Below are 18,567 nucleotides of genomic sequence, written 5' to 3' on the forward strand. Positions count from 1 at the left end.
GATGAAAAATACAGGGTAAATTCATATAGATAGAATACTACTCAACAATAATTATAAGGAACTACTGATCCATGCAACAACATGGACGGATCTCAAAAGTATTATGCTGAGTAAAAGAAGCCAAATTCAAAGATCTGCATATACTGTTTCTATTTATGTGAAGTCTGAGAATAGATTTTTAAAAATCTGTGATGATAGAAAGGTGGTTGCCTGGGGATGGGAGAGAGAAATTGTCCTGAAAAGAGCATGAGAGAACCTTTTGATTCTGACAGCTCTGTCTTATATTTTGTTTTCAGTGTTGGTTACAGAGTTATTTACAGTTGTGAAGACTCATTGTACTGAACACCGAAGGTCTGTGTTTTTATTGTGTATCAGTTTTACTTCAGTGAAAAATGACACACAAAAGTAGTCATTTTCTCATCAGAATTATTCTAGTGAAAGAGTAGAAATCTAAGTTGAATAGATATATTTTTCCTCTATGGGACTTAGTGAAATTATTTGGATGTATTTATGGATAGGCAAAATTGGCAAAGTGAGAAATTTTAATCTTCCTGAATTGTTCCTTTTGTGTATGGTTCTCACCTGCACTGTGCTGTATCATAACAGGAAGAACTAAGAGTGTGTCCAAGGGCATATGGGAATGAGCTCGTAAGGAGGTTGCTTTGGCTGGTGCAGAAAGTGTGACTGTGCATCATCGTGGGGCGGGTGCTGAAGGGCACTCAGTGTCTGCTTGTTGGAAGAATGAATTGGCGAAAGATAAGGTGTTTGGGGGACTGAATGGCATCATGTACTATGCTAAGAAAAGAAGTTCAGGCTTTCTTTTCTAGGAAACTGATATTCATGAAAGTTTTTAAGCAGGGAAGTGATTCCCCTTCACCCACACACCCTCCAGAAGTTGACTAGGCTTGTGGAGGGTAAGCTAAAATTTGGAGAAACTGAAGACAGGGATCTTATTGTGTGACTGTGATGTTTCAGCTGTTGAGCAGTTGATCTACAGTAAAAATATCTTTTAAATTCTAATGTTTTCCCAGATTTTGATGAGAGGTTATAAAATGGGATCAGACCTTTGTCTTTTTTGAAATATGTTTGAAAAATACTATGAAGCTCATCTGTCACTTGTATGTTTATTCCTTTTTTATTATTAATATTATGTAATTATTATTCTTTGGGGCAATTAACTACAAGTGGCTTGTATCAAAATTATGAAGTTTGAAATATTAGTGGTATTTCCTTGTAAAATATTTTGCTTTTTTCCTATTTGAAGTAGAAAAGCTGTCAACTAATGTTCTTTCTATCTTAGGAAAATTTGCATTGACATTATAAGACATGATTCCTTCTTAAAAATTCATGAATATCCTTCTTAGTGAGCTTGTAGACAACCGAAGAGTGAAAAAAACTCAAAATAAGTAAAATTGGTGAAGGAAGTCACATTTTTTCTTTTAGGGGATTATTGCTTTTGGAAATATATTTTAAAGTTTCAGCAAACACCTTTTTAGAAAATGATTTATTTAAACAAAATTACTATGCCAAGGTAAGGCTTATACCAGTAACATAGCAACTGTAGGTACACATTTAATTTTGTGAGAAAGATGGCAAGAAATATGGCTTGAGCTTGAAATGAATGTCTATTGCCAAATCAATAATGTGAAAATATCTCATATGAAGAAAAACCACTGGTTACGATGGTGATTTCTTATAACATTTTAATCTAAATAATATGATTTTGTCATTCATGTTTTATAAAAAAAAGAACCTTAGGAATTGTTAAAATATTATATTGGTCACTGTTAGTTATTATATACATACCATTTAAGAAATACTTCATCTAAAAAAAGGAAAAAATGATGGAAACAGATGACTGCATTATTTGACTAAAGGCTTACTCATACACAATTTCATTTAAAAGGAACTAAAAGGTGATGGAGGGAAAACGTGGTTTGGCACTTGAATGTCATAAAGCAAATTTAATATACTTTATTCAGTAAAGCTTTTTGAAAAAATGAAATAATTCTCAGGAAGCTAAATACTTTTATTGTTGCTCAAGGTAATTAATTATCAGAATAGTAAGAATTCTCATTGCATTTTGTGAATAAATATTTAGTGGGATGGCATGTAGTACTTTTCTTTCAAAAAATAATATATTATTGGTGGACATTTATTAAATTACATTAGTTCAATCCCAAGGCCCCAAACCACACAAAATTAAATATAGCTTAATTTTGACTTTTCCTAATATCATAATATAACATATCAAGCCTTTACTTTGCATATGCTTAACTGTGTGCTACTTGGAAGATTCCACTGATTTCAAATTAGTACTCTATTATTAAACACTATGTAAAACTAATAATAAATATGTATAGCCAGGAATTAATAGGTAGACTTGTGATTTTGAAGGGATAGCAGTATTTAGTGGATGTTGTGATGTTTTTGATTTTGTTTTAGCACTTCTGTTCTTCCAGTATAGCATGTAGTACAGAGAGGGTGACTAATTGTCCTTGTCTGCCGCAGACTGAGGGGTTTCCCTAGGACATGGACTTTTGGTGCTAAAACTAGGGTAGTCCCAGGCAAACCAGGAAGGTTTGCTCTGTGTCCTCAAGACCTTTTCAGGGGTTTTGTTATTTAAAAATTATTTTTATAGTGATACTAAGACATTATTTGCTTCTTTCACTCTCATTCTCACTCACATGTACTGTGGAGTTTTCGAGAGTCGGCGAGAGGTATGATGCTACAACAGATTAAATTGAGAAACGCGTAGGAGAAACCGTCTTTAATTAAGTCAGATGTAAAGAGATTTTTCAAGAATGTAAAACTCTCTTTACAAAATTTTCTTTGTTTTGAAAATCATAGTTATTTTTCATAAAATGTATTATTTATAGTACCGTGTAATGGATTCATTATTTTATTTTAAATGAATTAATAAATATTTTTGTTTTAATTTTTAGTATAATAAGTACCAAGAAACATAATTTACATAAATGAAGGCTCTTTGGGAGTCCTCAATAATTTTTAAGAGTGTAATTACGAAGTGTCCTGATACCAAAAAGTTTGAGAAATACTAATTTGGAATTTTTCTACATTTAAGAAGAAACTTTCACTTGTGACCAATATCATACATTGAGCCTTCGGCAGGCTTTGTTTATAGGGCCGTGAATTCTTGTCTTACTCCTCTTACCTCTCTGTGTAATTAGGCTGCTTCTCTGTGCTCTCATTTCTGTACATGCAGAGTAAAGGAGGGTGCTTTTAGTTTACTCTGGCTAGTTCTCACTCTAACTCACAATAGCTAAAGTTCAACAGGAAGGGGGAAAAACAATAAGAACCACAACACTTGTGGGAACTTAAAAGTATTAAGCAGTTCCATCAGACTAAACACCCATCATATTTAATGGAAAGAATCTTGTAAATAGTAAGGGCACTTTTTTGTTTCTCCAGAACTGCCTGTGTTTTGGCATTACTGCTATTCATGTGTTACCTATTATTGATATTTATGAATATAGACATACACATGACTCCACCTAGCAGTTGTAAGACCGGAAAGAATTCTTGTTTTCTTCACTTTCTGGGCCTGAGTTCTTGTTAGTACTGAAATAATTAAAGCCGAGCCATTCTAGGGGAGCTCATCCTACTATTGCTGCTGGTTCATAGTGGGCCAACAGGCAGACCTGGCTGTGAGCTTTGGAACTGGTGAATGTTGCTGACCACTTAACACCATCAGAAGGTATTCTGTGTCGACCTAAACGCACTTCAACCTGAACACTTACTTGAGAGTGATACATTGTGATAGCAAAGGTGTGGGCGGAAAGATTCAGGAAGATTTAATGAAATGTGTGAAACACTCTAGACTCCGCCTGATGCACATCAGATCAACAAATGTAGTTCTTCAAAATAACAAATACTTTAGCCTCATGTTTGATGTGTCCAGGTCAAGACTTGTTTTGCAATAAGGTATAAATTTTGTTTGACACATATGCCTTCTCCTTTTCTTGGAATGGTACACGTTCGTTAATGTTGCATCTCAGAACAAGAACACTGGAAGAAACTCAAGGCATGAGATGAGTGCTGCAGAGCAAGGGTAAATTTAGAGGGAAATAGAGGGAATTAGGAAAAGTCTTTATCTATGGAGCTTGATAATGGACATTTGCTGCTACCAGACTTCTAGCTGGAGAGATGCTTTAGCATTTTAATGTGACTTGCAGACAGGGTGTGGCTCTTGATCAGGAGCTAACATTAATGATCAAGGTCAGCTGTGGTTAAAGCTTGTTTTTTCCATCATAAGAAGATCATCAGGGGAAAAAGTCAGTATATTTCAGTACTGTAAACTGTTTGAGGCTGTTTCAGCCATTTGGCAGCTCTATAAACAGAGTAGGGTTTCATTGAAAGAATGAGAACTGAGAAATATATGTTCTTTGCCTTCCAGCTGAGGTGGACTCTGTTCCAATGTAGAACTAGCTTCTGGGTGTTAATTTTAAGAATTGCATCTTGTGACTTTTTTTCTGAAAATATTATAAATATCATAAATAAGTATCCTGAAATATATAAAAAGTTTGACATATACTTTTCTTTTGATGTGAGCTAAATTTAATGACTATGTAGAAAATGTGAAAAGGAAATCCATTATAGGTTGTTGGTAACATCAGTGTAAAATAAGGTGAATGGGCTCAAGGTGATTTCCAGGATAACTCTCAGTTCTAAAATTCTTATCATTTTACTAGTTCTTTTTAAGACATAAGTATTATGCTCTTTATTTGAATTTTTAACGACGTAGAGTAGTGTATCTGTCACGGTCCTGGTGGGGAGCAGTGACATTCTTAAAAAGGTTTCATTAGACGAGTTTTGTTTAGGGACTCTTTAAGTGGGTGTGCGCAGAGATAAGGAAACCAGCATGGGATGCTGAGGCACCCAGAGCCTTGAGTCTCAAGCACTGAATGTTGTTTTGTCCCAGGGTCTCAAAGGGCAAGGCAGGGAAATGGTACTAAAGTTGGGGCCATGGAAGGGAGTACTTGAGGAAACTAGACACTACCACTCTCAGATATTTTGTTTGGTAGGGAGCAAAACAGACAAACACCTAACTTTCTCTTCTCTCATCTACTCACGTAGAGGATCTTATGGCCCAGTCTAAGACGTGGCATATATTACTTCCACCGGTATTCCATTGGCTAGTATCTGAATATATCTACTTGCAGGGAAGGCTGGGAAATGCAGTCTTCTGCTGTGTGCACAGAAAGAAGAGGAAAACACAGCTACATCATTTATTTACTTGTTTATTGTCTTCACTAGTATTTTAAACTTTATAGGGCAGGACTTTGTCATATTCCTCACTATATCCCAGTTCCTAGACCAGTGAATGAGCCACAGTAGGGACTCAAACATTTTTGTTAGGAGGAAGTTTCACAGGAATCCATGAATCATTTTGGCCATTCTGCCATCATTCTTTCTTCCCACTGTTATTTATGCCCACTGAGTGTTCTATTTGTATCACTTTCATTTCTCTCCTTACAGCTTTTCCTTTGTTCTCTGGTTTGATTTATGTTTTGCTTTATGGGTATTCAGTTGGTCTAGTAAAAGGGGCTCCATTGATGGAACCAGAAGCCATCCTACAGTCTTAACAGTTCCTGTTCCATTTTTGAATTCCATTATATATTCTCAGGTTTCCATCTAATTGGTTACTATTTATTTGTTGCTGATGCCTTCAAATTTCCTTTGCTATTGTCCCCATCAATTTCTGTTATAATCTCTTGCCTCATCTCAGGACTTGTCTCCTATTCCCCCAAACTTTTTCCTTGAGTTCTTGTAACAGTTTTGAAAGCTTTGTCTCTATCACCAGACCTTCCATCTCTTCACTATACAACTTTGTCTAAACAATTAAAAATAATATGTAAGTATCAAGTATTTGCTTTTATTCACTCCATGTCCTTCTTCTTCTACCTTAACTCTAATTCCATTCTTTGTTTTCCATTGCTGTGTAACAAACCACCCAGATTTGGGTGTGAAACAACAGCCATTTTATTATGCTCATGGATTTTGTGTGGCAGGACTTCAGAAAGGGCAAGAGTGGTTGATTTGTCTTTGCTCCAGAATGTCTGGGTCCTCATCTGGGATTGCTCAAAAGAATGGGAGTGAGTGAATGGCTGAGTGTTGGGACTATATGGAGGTTTCTTCATTCACATGTCTGGTGATTGGGCTGAGTGATTCAGAGGCTTGGACTGTTACCAGAGTGCCTACCTGTGGCCTCTTCATGTGACTTGGACCTCTCACAGTGTGACAGCTGGTTTTGAGAGGAAGCATTTGGAAAGAGAGTGTTTCTTAAGACTGTGGCAGAAGCTTTAAGACTTCTTCCAAACTAGGCTCAGAAATCATGCAGTGATAACCTCCACTACGTTTTCTTTCATTACAAGTGAATCACAAAAGCTGCCCAGGGTTCAAGGGGAGGGCAATTAAACTCTTCCTCTTGATAGGGGAGTGGCAAGGTCATGCTGAGAAAAGCAGTTTGGAATGGGAGACTGTGTTCTGGGCCATCTTTGGAAAATAAAATGTGCCACATTAACATATATCCAATTCATGGGATTTCCTCTGTTTAACTCAATGAGGTTGAAATGCCCTGAGGCTTTGTTACTCAAAGTGTTATCCAGGGACCAGAAGCATCCACATCATCTGGGTGCTTATTTGAAATTTAGAATCTCAGACCTGTGAATCAGCATTTGTATTAATAAGATCTCCAGCTGATGCATTTAAGCTTTAAAGTTTGAGAAACACTGCCCTAGGAGCCATCAACCCTGATGCCGCTTGCCAATCCAATGATTTAAATTATATTATTTATGTATAAATTTATATATATATTATAAAAATATAACCGTAATTTATATATAATATTAATTGTAATCTAGCTTCTCTTTTTTGGAACAGCAAATATATCTTTCTATGTGTACCCTCCAAATGTAGTATAATGCACAATCCTGACTATAATAATTATTAATCATTAATCTCCTTGACTCAGGAAGGTTTGGAATGGCTATGTACTTTGGTATGTATTATAATGTTATAATGCTATTTTGAATAATTTCTAAGGTGAAAAAGTTAAATTCTTTTGAATTTTACATTCCCCTTAAACTATTTTTTAATTGTTGGAATTTATAAAGCTTTTTCTTTCCTGTGACAGCTGACTGTTAGTATATACCTATTTCCTGCTAAATGAAAGAATATGATTTAAAATTTTCCTTGTAACTGTTAATTTGACAGCCTGACTCATTCTGCAAACTCTTAAAAACCTGAGAACTATATACATATTTTATTATATCTTTAGTAGATGACTATTATGTATTTTAATTATTACATAGAGTTCAATTCACAGATTCCATTTACTCATGTTTCCTTTAAATAGTCATCTTTTTAAAATTTGTTTTAGCATAAGGGAGTAAATATCCCAGAATTCATTTTGATTGGCACATTATTTTTAAGCAGTTTTTCTCAAACTATAATTTGCAGACTACTGTTATCTGCAGCATTTAACAAGAAGTGCTTGTTAAAATTGCAGATTTCTGATCCCCATCCCAGGCCTTTTGAATCAGACTCTCTGGAGTTGAAACATGGAAAAATCTCTGAGGTTGGGACCTAATTTCTTTGGCACACTAAAGTTTGCGACCTACTTTACATTAATCTTATAATAATATTTCGAGTTATTTGTCATGGGAATGAGTGGGTCTTGGAATATTGGCAGGGCACAGCTTTTCAAATACACGTCTTTCCTGGGAGCTCCACTATTGGAAGATAATTTAATTGGAAGTCATTTTTGTGATTAATCTAGTAAAACTCTTGTAGTTTTTCAGATTATGAAACTTGAGTGCCAAAGAACTTAAATTAACTTTCAAAAGTCATGCTAATTAGTAGCAAAGCTATGATCAAAACCCAAATCTTGTGTGAATCAAGCAAGATTCCTCTTTTATGCTAAGATGAAGTAGGTTTCATCTTATCTTTAAGCCTGGCAAGTATGTTAATGGCAAGATCATAAAGGAAGTTCTGAACATTTAATCAGAAGGGTTCTATTGGTTTCCTGAACTGATCATATTAATAAAGTGAATATTTGTAGTCTTTGATCCTATTAGTCATCGAATTCAAGTTTTTTCTTAGCAATTTCTTATATATCCTTATAAATCTCATTGTGACTTGGGGAAATTATCAGATAAAATGCTTTGCTGTGAAAAAACTCAATATAAAAAACTAAATCTGATATGCTAGGTATGATTTATTCTCTTTATGAAAAAGAACCAAAGTTTTCTTTAAATAAATAAAGTATTTATATGCCATACATTCCACAAATGTCAAATGTTTATGAAAATCATCTTATTAGAGATTTTTAAGACTTTCTGAAAATTAGGGTAGAGAGAACCTCTCCCTACATTCATCTCCAGACTCCGTCCCCTTCACATCCTTCTCCCTTCTTCACTTTTGTATCCCATCCTTTCCCTCTGTAGTTGTACAAGCACAGCAGCTATGAGTGAGCCACAGTAAACATGGTTTCTTTGTAGGGTGTGCAATCATTAAACTGACTTTTAAATTGCAAAAGGGTACTTAAGAGTGTTGCATAATTTTAGTTTTTCCATTTTCTGCTTCCTTCCACAAAAGAAAAGATCAACTGTATTTTCCATGCTTGAACATTTTTTGATGTTTTACCTTTACAGATATTTAGCAACAAATTTATCATGACTGTTGTGGCACGTCTGCACTAGGCACATATACAAGGAGGTGGAGGAGGGCCTAATGTGCATTCTTAGTGTATAGTGAAAGGTGCAAGGACTCCTCGGAAGTTCCTGTTTTGTCCCTCTGCATCTTGCTCATGCTCATTCTCTCGTTTTGCTGAATTTGGAACCTAAAGCTCGGTTGGACTAGCTTTTCTTCTCTTCTTTCTTTCCTTTTTAATTCATTAAAAAAAATTTTTTTTTGCCCTTTTGTTCTTCTCTTATTGGCTACTTTGATTCAGTTTCTTTGTTCTTATTGATATTGTTGGTTTGTTTTGTTTTATGTTTTAAACAACGAGAGGCAATAAATGACAAAAAACGTGCTGTTTTGGTTCACATAAGCCCTCTGCCAAGATTCATGAGGTTATATCTTGGGTATGCATATTTATTAATATAGATGGAATTCACAGCTACATAAAATCATCACCCAAATTAAAAATAAATGCATTTAATACTTATATTTTATGTTGTACAACATCAATCATTAAGAAATTAGAGGAAAACAAGATTTAGAGTCATGAGCTGTCACATTTTATGCTAAAAATGATAAAAATAATTTAGCCTCAACTTTTTGAGGGCTACTCAGATACTTGTGAAGTATTGAATAATGCTAAACATTGTTAATACACTTAAATCCGATAATTTACACATTTCTAGAGCAATATGCTTTCCTGTTGCAAATTAAACCATAGTGTCTTAGTTTTCCCTTGAAGTATATAGGGCTTGTGCTTTAACTCAGCAAGTACCTACCTTCTTCAATATGATAAAGATATAGGGCAGTTTATATGCATTCACACAATAAAATATTGAAAATGGAAAACTAATACCCAAGAAAAATTCAGTTTCCAAGGATTCATGGCACAAGATTATCTTAAAGGTAGAATACAAATTGGACTCTGAGTTTTCTCACAGATATTGGTTAATTATATAATATAAAGTGCTTGTAAAATAAAAATGAACCTGTTTCTCAGGAGAGGCAAAACTGTTCCTATTAATAAATCTGAGAGATTGTTCCCCCCTGATGCTAACATAGCAAACAGAGTATGATATTGAGAGAGGTCCTCAACAGCAAACATACTGTTGTTACACTAACGAGCTTCCTAGGGCTCTTTTTGTGTAATCTTCATCAGAGGCTGATGTTCTGGCACTTTTACATAGTTGAATGAAAACAGTCTTATTGGTGGCCCAAATAATGATGGCCTCGCTTAATGGTAAGGCAGGGGCTGGTAACGGAGATTAGAGAAAATAAAGCAATTAAACCAGATGTCTAGAAAATCCTTTAGCCTTCAGTAAATCTTCCTAGAATTTTATTTCTTGTAACCTAGATTTTGATAAGAATCAGGCAGCAGAGGCTTGGAGGTTATGCTGTCTAATAAAGGAACTGAAATGGCGATGTCTAATGTCACTGGTTAAAGTTAGACCCAATTGCTTTAGCAATTAATTGAGTCAAGATTTATTCAGTCAAATGGCTTTTTTTTTTTTTAAACTTGTGACTCTAGCTCTAACACCTGCCTGACTAGAGGGCCTATTCACTCCCTTCACAGAGAAGATTCTGCAAATATACATTCAGTGTCATCAATTTGGGGGATTATGTTAGATGCTGTTGAGATTCAGAAGTCACTCTGAAGGGATCGTTGTTGAATGAAACTCCAGCCAAACCCACATAGAAATACAGAATTTGATCAGATTTATTTTTTAGTTCAATTGACATCTTACTCAACATCTCTTAATTTCCAGGTAGTAGAACAGTTGACATAAATAACTATAATAAAAGATTGACTATGGTAAGTGCCATAGAAATATAGATAAAATGCTGGGAGTCCAAAAAGAGTAAAAATTACTTCTGGCTTTAGAACAAGGGAAGACTTTATGGAAACCAATGGCATGGCTTCAGGGATATTTTAGCTACTTCTCACTCTTCGTAAACTCTATCCAAATGCATTCCAAATAATTAAGCTTCTTTATGTAAATAAAGAAATAATGCTTTTGTTTGACAAATACAGCTTTTGAGTCTGTTCTCCTCATTCCATTTTCTAACAGTTCTCAACTACGTTGCCTTCTCCTGTGCCTCCTCTCTCGAAATTTTGAGGGTGTCATTGAAATTCTAACCAAAATTCAGGAAAGACATGAAAATCATACTCGTATAATAATACCTGTCCATTCTAATGAAAAAATGGAACTAGGCAATGAATTTTATTGACACATTGACAGAATAAATGCTGAAGGAAGCAACACAGTAAAATGACAATTCTCAAAATGTGTTTTTATGAACCTTAGTGAGCTAAGATGGAGTTGTTGTACTGCTAAAGTACAATTATAGTCTTTCTTGAATATTATATTTTACACTTATTCTCTCTCACATATACACACAACATTAATATAAAATTTTCTCAGTGTGTCTTCTAGGTATTCAAAACTAAACTAAATTTAATTAAACTAGCTTAATTCAAACTTAAACTAGAAATTTGAAACTTATTATTGCTTTTCTATGGTATGACCTAGTATAAGATTATAATCAATTTGCACAAAATAATGGATATTGAGTTAGCTCAGCTTCAATTATGTATTGCATTATTTGGCACATATTTCTTGGCCTTCTAAAAAAAGCTATCTAGCTCTCCTCTCCTTCCTTAATAGATTTGAGAATCACTACAGTAAAATGACATTTAAGTGTCACAATTAAAAATAGAATGTTTCCATAGCATAAGATTTTTTAGAATATCTAGCACAGAATTTTCAAGAAAAGGTTAGTAATTTTTGTTGGAATTCTTTTTAAAATGTCTTTTATATGATTTTCATTTTAAACTAAGTTGAACACGAATTAGTCTTTTCTTGGTGACTGCTGTTTGCTATTACAGACATGCAGAGACTGGAGCTTTACATTTGCTGTAGTGCTTTACAGTCTTACAAAGAGCATTTACAGACATTATCTCATCTGAAGCTCCCTGGACCCCACACCCCTTACCCTTGTTGGCCATTTACATTCTGATGCGGATTAGGAAACCATCTAACCTGGTTTATTAGAATTGGGTGTCAAATATAGCTGTGAGGACCCCTCCTAGTGAATAAGGAGGGTGGCCTTTGTAATAGCTGTTTCCATGCTCAGAAGCTATTTGGCTTAATTCTGGTTCTTGGCAGTGTTTAAGCTGAGTGATGTAGCTGGAAGAGTTGCCAGATGAGAGGGGACTTATGCAGCTGGCTTTTTAGCATAGATCATTGTTTTATAAATATCCCCTGAAAACTGATGTCAAAGGGATTGTATGAAGATTTAATTAAAATATAATAAAATATTTACTACAATGTGCTTAATGCTGTAAATACACATAGTAAATATTTAAACAATTAATCTGTGCTAAATCTTGGAAAGTAGTTTGAGAAATACCATAAATAGTTTCTGTATTTTTACATGGGATCATAGAATGGTAAATGTGGAGGGCTTTGTGTCATAAAGGGAAATTTATGAAGTATTGTCTTGATACCGTACATCAGTTAAAGAACATTAAAGATGGATTAGAAGTGATTGCATCTGTTTAAACAGAATCCTTCAGCACCATATGTAATCTTGTGTGTGACATTTCTAAATATTTCTAAGTTATAATTTAAGAGTTGTAAATTTCTGGAAGCATTATAAATAATAGTAGTACTTAGAATGTCATGGTCTGAGACTTCTTAATTTTATATATATTGGGTTTTATTCCTTTCAGTCACTCCATTATATACTGTGAAATAAAACTATAGGGCTTGAAGGCAGGAGTGTGAGTTATTTAATATAATAAATAAAAATGCATGATCTTTGAGCTTCCAAAAATATTCATTGAATGCATGACTACCTAAATGAATATATTAGTGAATAAAAGAAACTTCACTACTTAACTGTTGGTACTGATGATTTTTTACATGGGACAGTCTCATCTAAAAGCATGAGTGCCTTTTTTTTTCTTTTAACTGAAGTGTAGTTGATTTACAATATTGTGTTAGTTTCAGCTGTACAGCAAAGTGATTCAGTTATATATATATATGTATTTTAAATTGCATTCCATTATTGGTTATTACGAGATATTGAATGTATTTCATTGTACGATACAGTAAATCCTTGTTGCTTATCTATTTTATGTATAGTAGTTTGTGTCTGTTAATCCCATTCTCCTAATTTGTCCCTCCTTCTGTTCCTCTCCCCTTTGGTAACCGTAAGTTTGTTTTTTAAGTCTGTGAGGCTGTTTCTGTTTTGTATATAGATTCATTTGTCTTATTTCTCATATAAGTTGATATCATACAGTATTTGTCTTTCTCTGTCTGACTTACTTCACTAAGCATAATATTCTCCAGGTCCATCCATGTTGCTGCAAATGACAGTATTTCATTCTTTTTTATGGCTGAGTAATATGCTATTGCATACATATAGCCCATCTTCTTAAGCCAATTTCCTGTTGATGGGCATTTGGATTGTAAAAAAATGCAATTACTTTAAAAAATAGTCACTCCATTTTTGGTAGCGACTGAGGGCAACATAGTGTGGTGGGAAGAGCAGCAGAAGAATCTACCTACAACGGCTCTGAATAGTCTAGGGTCTGGAATATATTTGGCTTTACCACTTGCTCTTTCCACTGCCTCTTCAGCCCTGCTACTCTAATTAGACTCTGTGTGTGTCTGGTTACCTCTCGCAGTCTTCACTCTATGTGTCTTCTTCACTGCAGTCACTTTTATTTTGATGAAACTCTTTCCTATTTAGATGCCCATGACATTCTACTCTGTTTTCCTCCCATCTCCCTGGCCATCCCTTTTCAGTTTCCTTCTAAGATGTTTTGTTTTCACTTGTCCATTTCTTACATTAATTTCCTCATCTACCCTTCCTCAAATATTAGGCACCTAGTTTGAGCCAAAAACTGTCTGGACCCTGGGATACAGCAGTGAGTTTGACAAAGTCTATGCTTGATAAAGTTTATGTTCCAAAAGGGTGACAGACAATCACATAGGTGATGCCTTGAAGTAAAAAAGGCTGGGATAGAGAGGGAAGGGGAGGCTAATTTATGTAAGTGGGGGTAGTGCCAGTGGGGCCAGGGACCATGTGGCTCCAGCAGAAAGAGCAAGGTATAAAGTATTAGGAGAAGCCAGAAAAAGAGACAGTGTCAAGCCATGCAGGGCCTTGAAGGCCATGGTCTTCAGTTCAGATCTTAGGAATTTCCTATGTAGTAATAGTCTAAGATTCTGGAAGTATTTCTCAAGATTCTCTATAGGCTCTTCCTCAAATCTCTTTGTGAATTTTTTTTCTGTATTTTATTTTTTTCAAGAATTTTAGCTATTGCCTCTGAGAAGACGCATTGTTGGCTGTGGCAGTTTTTCTGAATAACAATTCTGCATTTCTCCACTGCGTGTTGGGCATTTTCACCACCACCTCAAGTGAACATGCTTAAAACTAAACTAATTTTCTCTCTGCCTTTCTAATCAGCTTTCCATTTTAGCTTTTCTGTTTCTGTGAATGAAAGTATTCGTTTCCTAGTCACTCAACTTCAAAATTTAGGGGTGATTTTGGATCGCACCTTCCTCTCTTCCTTTTTCTTTTCTTCTCATTTTGTCATTCAGCAAATATTTATTGAACATCTAGTTTGTGCCAGGCACTGTTTTAGGCACTTGGAATACACAGTGAACAGAGTAGACTAAAAGTAATACCTGACCATCCCTATTCCCAGGAGACTGTTGGGACGTTGACAGTGAACAATGGACATGATAAATGGTTATGTTGGCTAGTGTGTTAGAAAGCAGTGTGTACAATGGGAAGGATGGAGCAGAGCGAGAGGGCTTGGAGGTGCTGGGTGGGGAAGCAGGTGCGTAGTCAGGGTGTGCGTCATGGGAAGTTAGGCAAGGACCAGAAGATATGAAAGAGTAAGGCATGTGGAATTCTGAGGAAGAAGATCCCACAAAAGGAAAGTGCAAGTGGAAAGTGCCTTTCTGGTTCAAAGGCCTTAATAAGGGCACTGTCTGGGGTGTCGCGCATCATCGAGGAGCCCTCTGTGGCTGAAGTGGAACCAGCAAGGGCGCGAGTAAAGAGACGAGGCCCTAGAGGTAGAGGTGCTGAGAGCAGGGGAGGCTGAGTGACCTACCTAAGAACTTTGGTTATTCTAAAGCATGGAAGGGGAGCTCTTGGCAGCTTTAAATGTAAGCAGAGAAGCTTACGTTTTAAAAGGCACCAAGTATTTATTTTTGCCTGTAATCACTCTTGAATTCATTCTTTTTTCTCTTTTTCTCTTGCCATTACATCCTCTGCTACCTGAACTTTATTTTAGCCTCGTGCTTGCTTATTTTCTGGACTTTCTTCCACTTGGAACATAATCATCAGAGAAATCTTTTAAACACTGCCTTGTTTTAGTCCATCTGGTCAACCATAGTTGTTGCTGCTGGTCTCCATTCTTCATTAAAATTCAGACGCAAGGTGACACAAGTCCTCCATGCCCTTATTTTCCAGAACTGCCCTGTGCAGACTCTGCTCTGAATGAATTGGTTACCCACTGTCCTCAAGCGTATCTTGGGCTTTTGCACTGGACAGCCTTTGCTCAAGCCTGAGCTGTCTCACGTCTAATGCCTCCTCTCACACCACCAGCATGGCAGTCCTCCCACCTTTTGAAGATCATCACAGCCTCTAAAAATGCTTCTCCTTCCACCCCTTACCACTTATTCATGTCATTTTTCATCAAATATGTATTGAAGGCATATTTTATGCAGCGATTGTGCTGGCACTTAAGGAGACAAAGGGGAGTGAAGAGACACTAGTCCTTCTCAGGACCTGACAGTGCCAGGGGGAGACAGAATAATAAAGGTAACATTTAGGTAAAGCAACCTGGGACTTGTGTTAAGGGCCATGAGAGAAAACACATTGCTCCGAGTCAGAATGATTGGTTAAGATGGGCCCTAATTCAGATGGGAGCACCTAATCTATGTGGGAATGAGGAAGTCAGAGGATCATTTCTAAGGAAACGATACATATGCTAAGACCTGGAGAATAAAAAATTGCCAGCTAGGGGAAGTGTGGCATGGTGGAGAAGGAGCCTTCTAAGCAGAGCCATTGGCATTTCAAAAGCCTGGGGCTGTAAAGAGCTTGGGACTATCAAAAGAAAATCAGAACTGAGCAAAGGCCCAGCGGTCTGGGGTGCTGTAAGTGCAGGGGGAGTGGCGAAGCTTGAGCATGACAGGCAGGGCAGGTGATGCAGGCCTTGAAGGCCATGGTGGAGGGTGTCACTTTAAGTGCAATGGGAAGCAACTGAAGTGTGGTAAGTGACGGAGTGACACCATCTTATTGAGGTTGAGACTGCCATCTGTTCCTCAAAATCCATTTGTCTTTCTCCCTGGGCACACAGCCAGATTCCATTTCCTGGCTGTCTTTGCAGTTGGCTATGAGCCAGCCTTGTGACTGTGCCCTCCCTGTGCAAGTAAGTGGTGGGGGTGGAAATGACCTGGACCAGCTCGTAGAAACCTCCCACGTGGGCTTCCTTGTGCTGTCGTTCCTTCTGACTGGGTGTCCTTGGGATCCCGTTTGGAGATGGCAGAGCCACTGTCAGCCTGGACACCTGCATGGCTGTGTGGAGCAGAGCCTCTCCCCCAGCTGACTTAGAACCATGCTGAACTTTTATGTGAGCAAGAAAGAAGCACCTGATGTTTTGAGCTGTTATGTGTTCAGTCCATTTATTACCACATTCTAGTTTTTTGAAAATAGTGTGCTATGTGGAAATGTGAGACTGAACAATAGCAGTGGCCAAAGTGAAGTTCCTATAGGGACTAGAGTGATTTCAGTTGAAATAGATTTTAGATAATTTTGGATGGAGAATCAGCAGCTCCTGTGGACTGTTTGCTATGTGTGTTAAGCTTGTGGGGAAAGATGCTCACTTGATTTGATTTTCAACCAACTGCTTGCTTTCTAGACTTCCCATAACATACCTCACTGAATACCTTCAGGCATATATTTCATTTATTTGACTAGATTGCCCTCAACTGGAGGGTAAATGAACCATGTCTTTGAGAATGTTTTATTTTACTGAGATATCTAGTACAGGCTTTAGATAAAGTACTCTTTTCATTAAACTTTGCTTAAATTGATGAATAAGAGGGTAGGCTCTCAGATTTCCTGTCCATGGAGTTATTGGAGGTTATGTGACCCAGCTTTTGTCTTACCATTGATACTCCCTCAACCTCGCTTAAATTTCCATTGCCTTCTAAGAAGGAGGATTTGCTGTGTTAAATTTTACCTGTGGCCTGGTGGGGAAAGTAACATCACGGGGCCTGGGATTTGAATGTTTGCAATAGAAGATACGTAGAAAAGTTTAATAGCATGTGGGCTAATCCTTACTCCCTTCCCTATGACTTTCAAGTGTCCCCAGTAGCCATTGCCTGTTGCCCAGAAGTTTCTGGCTGCTTTGGTGACCACTGTTTCCACCCAGGGTTAGGCACTCATCTGGGAGAATCGTGATCTATAGGCAGTCTCATGACAGGAGGTAAAATTGTCATCCAGATGAGCAGTGATGAGGTCTGTAACTAAGGAAATGGCAGTGGAAAGAGAGGGATGAAAGAAGAATGCAAGAGACTTTACAGGACACGGTGCCTGAATAGATTTGGGGCAAAGAAAAGACTAGAAAAAAGATGAATACTGATAAACTTCAATATATAAACTTAGATATACAACAGACCTGTGTTTCCATGATAAAGCCAGTTAACACTGCCTCCCACCAACAGATGGCGTTAGTAATGAGGCTGGACAGTTAAGCCTTGGATGTGGTACTGCTAGTTAACTTGTTATATGTTTGCTGTGCTTATACTTAGCTTGGGTATGTTTTATGAGCATTATTAACCCATTCATGCCTGAGCAGGGCAAATAAGTGATGTTGAAAATTACTGGTAAAAAGAGATATGGAATATGACACTAATGCTAAAGAGATTAAAATGACAATTGAAAAGCATGAGAAAAATGTTGGAAATTTGACCAGATGAAAACACAACTCCAAATACTGGATTTATATGCCTTGGATGTGATACATATTTTCAAAATAATTATAATTTATTGGAGTTGTGTCTGGAAGATCAGCATTACTATGGAATGCCCACTAGCTCAGCGTTCTTTTTAATGAAGGCCAGAAGTTTGTTCAAGAGGGTAAAAACTAAACATTGTGAAGGAGATGTAGTGGTGTTTCTTTGTAAGACATGATCACATAAGTTCAAGGGCTGTTTGCATATGCACAACATTTAGGTAGGTGTAGAAATGGCACATGGAGACACCATAGCTTCTAAGAATTCCCTGTGAGGCTTACCTAGGGGAAGAAAGGGACAGAGTGTATCTGGTGGGAGAAATCAGATTGAAAATGAGGGGCCAGGTTCAAATGCATCACAAAAGCTATAGTCGTAGGCACATTTGCTAAAAACAAGTGCTGTTTGGCAAAACATACCTACCTTCCACGTCTGTGCTGCTTGACACAGAACAGTAGAGCCATTAGATCAATGGTTAGAAGGGGTGGGAATCACTCCCCCCTCCCCCGTTGCCTGTGTACTGTGAGGGCCAGTGACCTTATATTTGAAAATATAGAATAAGGGCCTCAGAAGAAAATATGCCTTGGGTGTGATACATATTTTCAAAATAACTACAATTCTACATTAATACATTATTTCTTCAATTCTATTTTCAAAAAGTGTACTGCTGTTTAAATGAATATCACGTATTAATATATGACCTTTACACTAGGAATATGAGCTATAACTATTTGACTGCAATGTGGACTTGATACTTAAGGAAGAATGAATTTCAGACAAAGTCATCATTTCATTTCTCTTTACCTATAGTACTCAACAGTATAGTTCT

At 36.7% G+C, this 18,567-nt stretch overlaps 1 protein-coding gene across 2 annotated transcripts in view; it reads left to right on the forward strand.

Moving 5' to 3' along the window:
- Positions 1 to 18,567, forward strand: part of ADAMTS3 (ADAM metallopeptidase with thrombospondin type 1 motif 3) — a 241,182-nt gene that overhangs the window by 89,731 nt on the left and 132,884 nt on the right. The gene's annotated exons all lie outside the window — the stretch shown is intronic.

Source organism: Camelus ferus, chromosome 2 (genome assembly GCF_009834535.1).
Source record: "Camelus ferus isolate YT-003-E chromosome 2, BCGSAC_Cfer_1.0, whole genome shotgun sequence".
Classification (NCBI taxonomy): Eukaryota; Metazoa; Chordata; class Mammalia; order Artiodactyla; family Camelidae; genus Camelus; species Camelus ferus.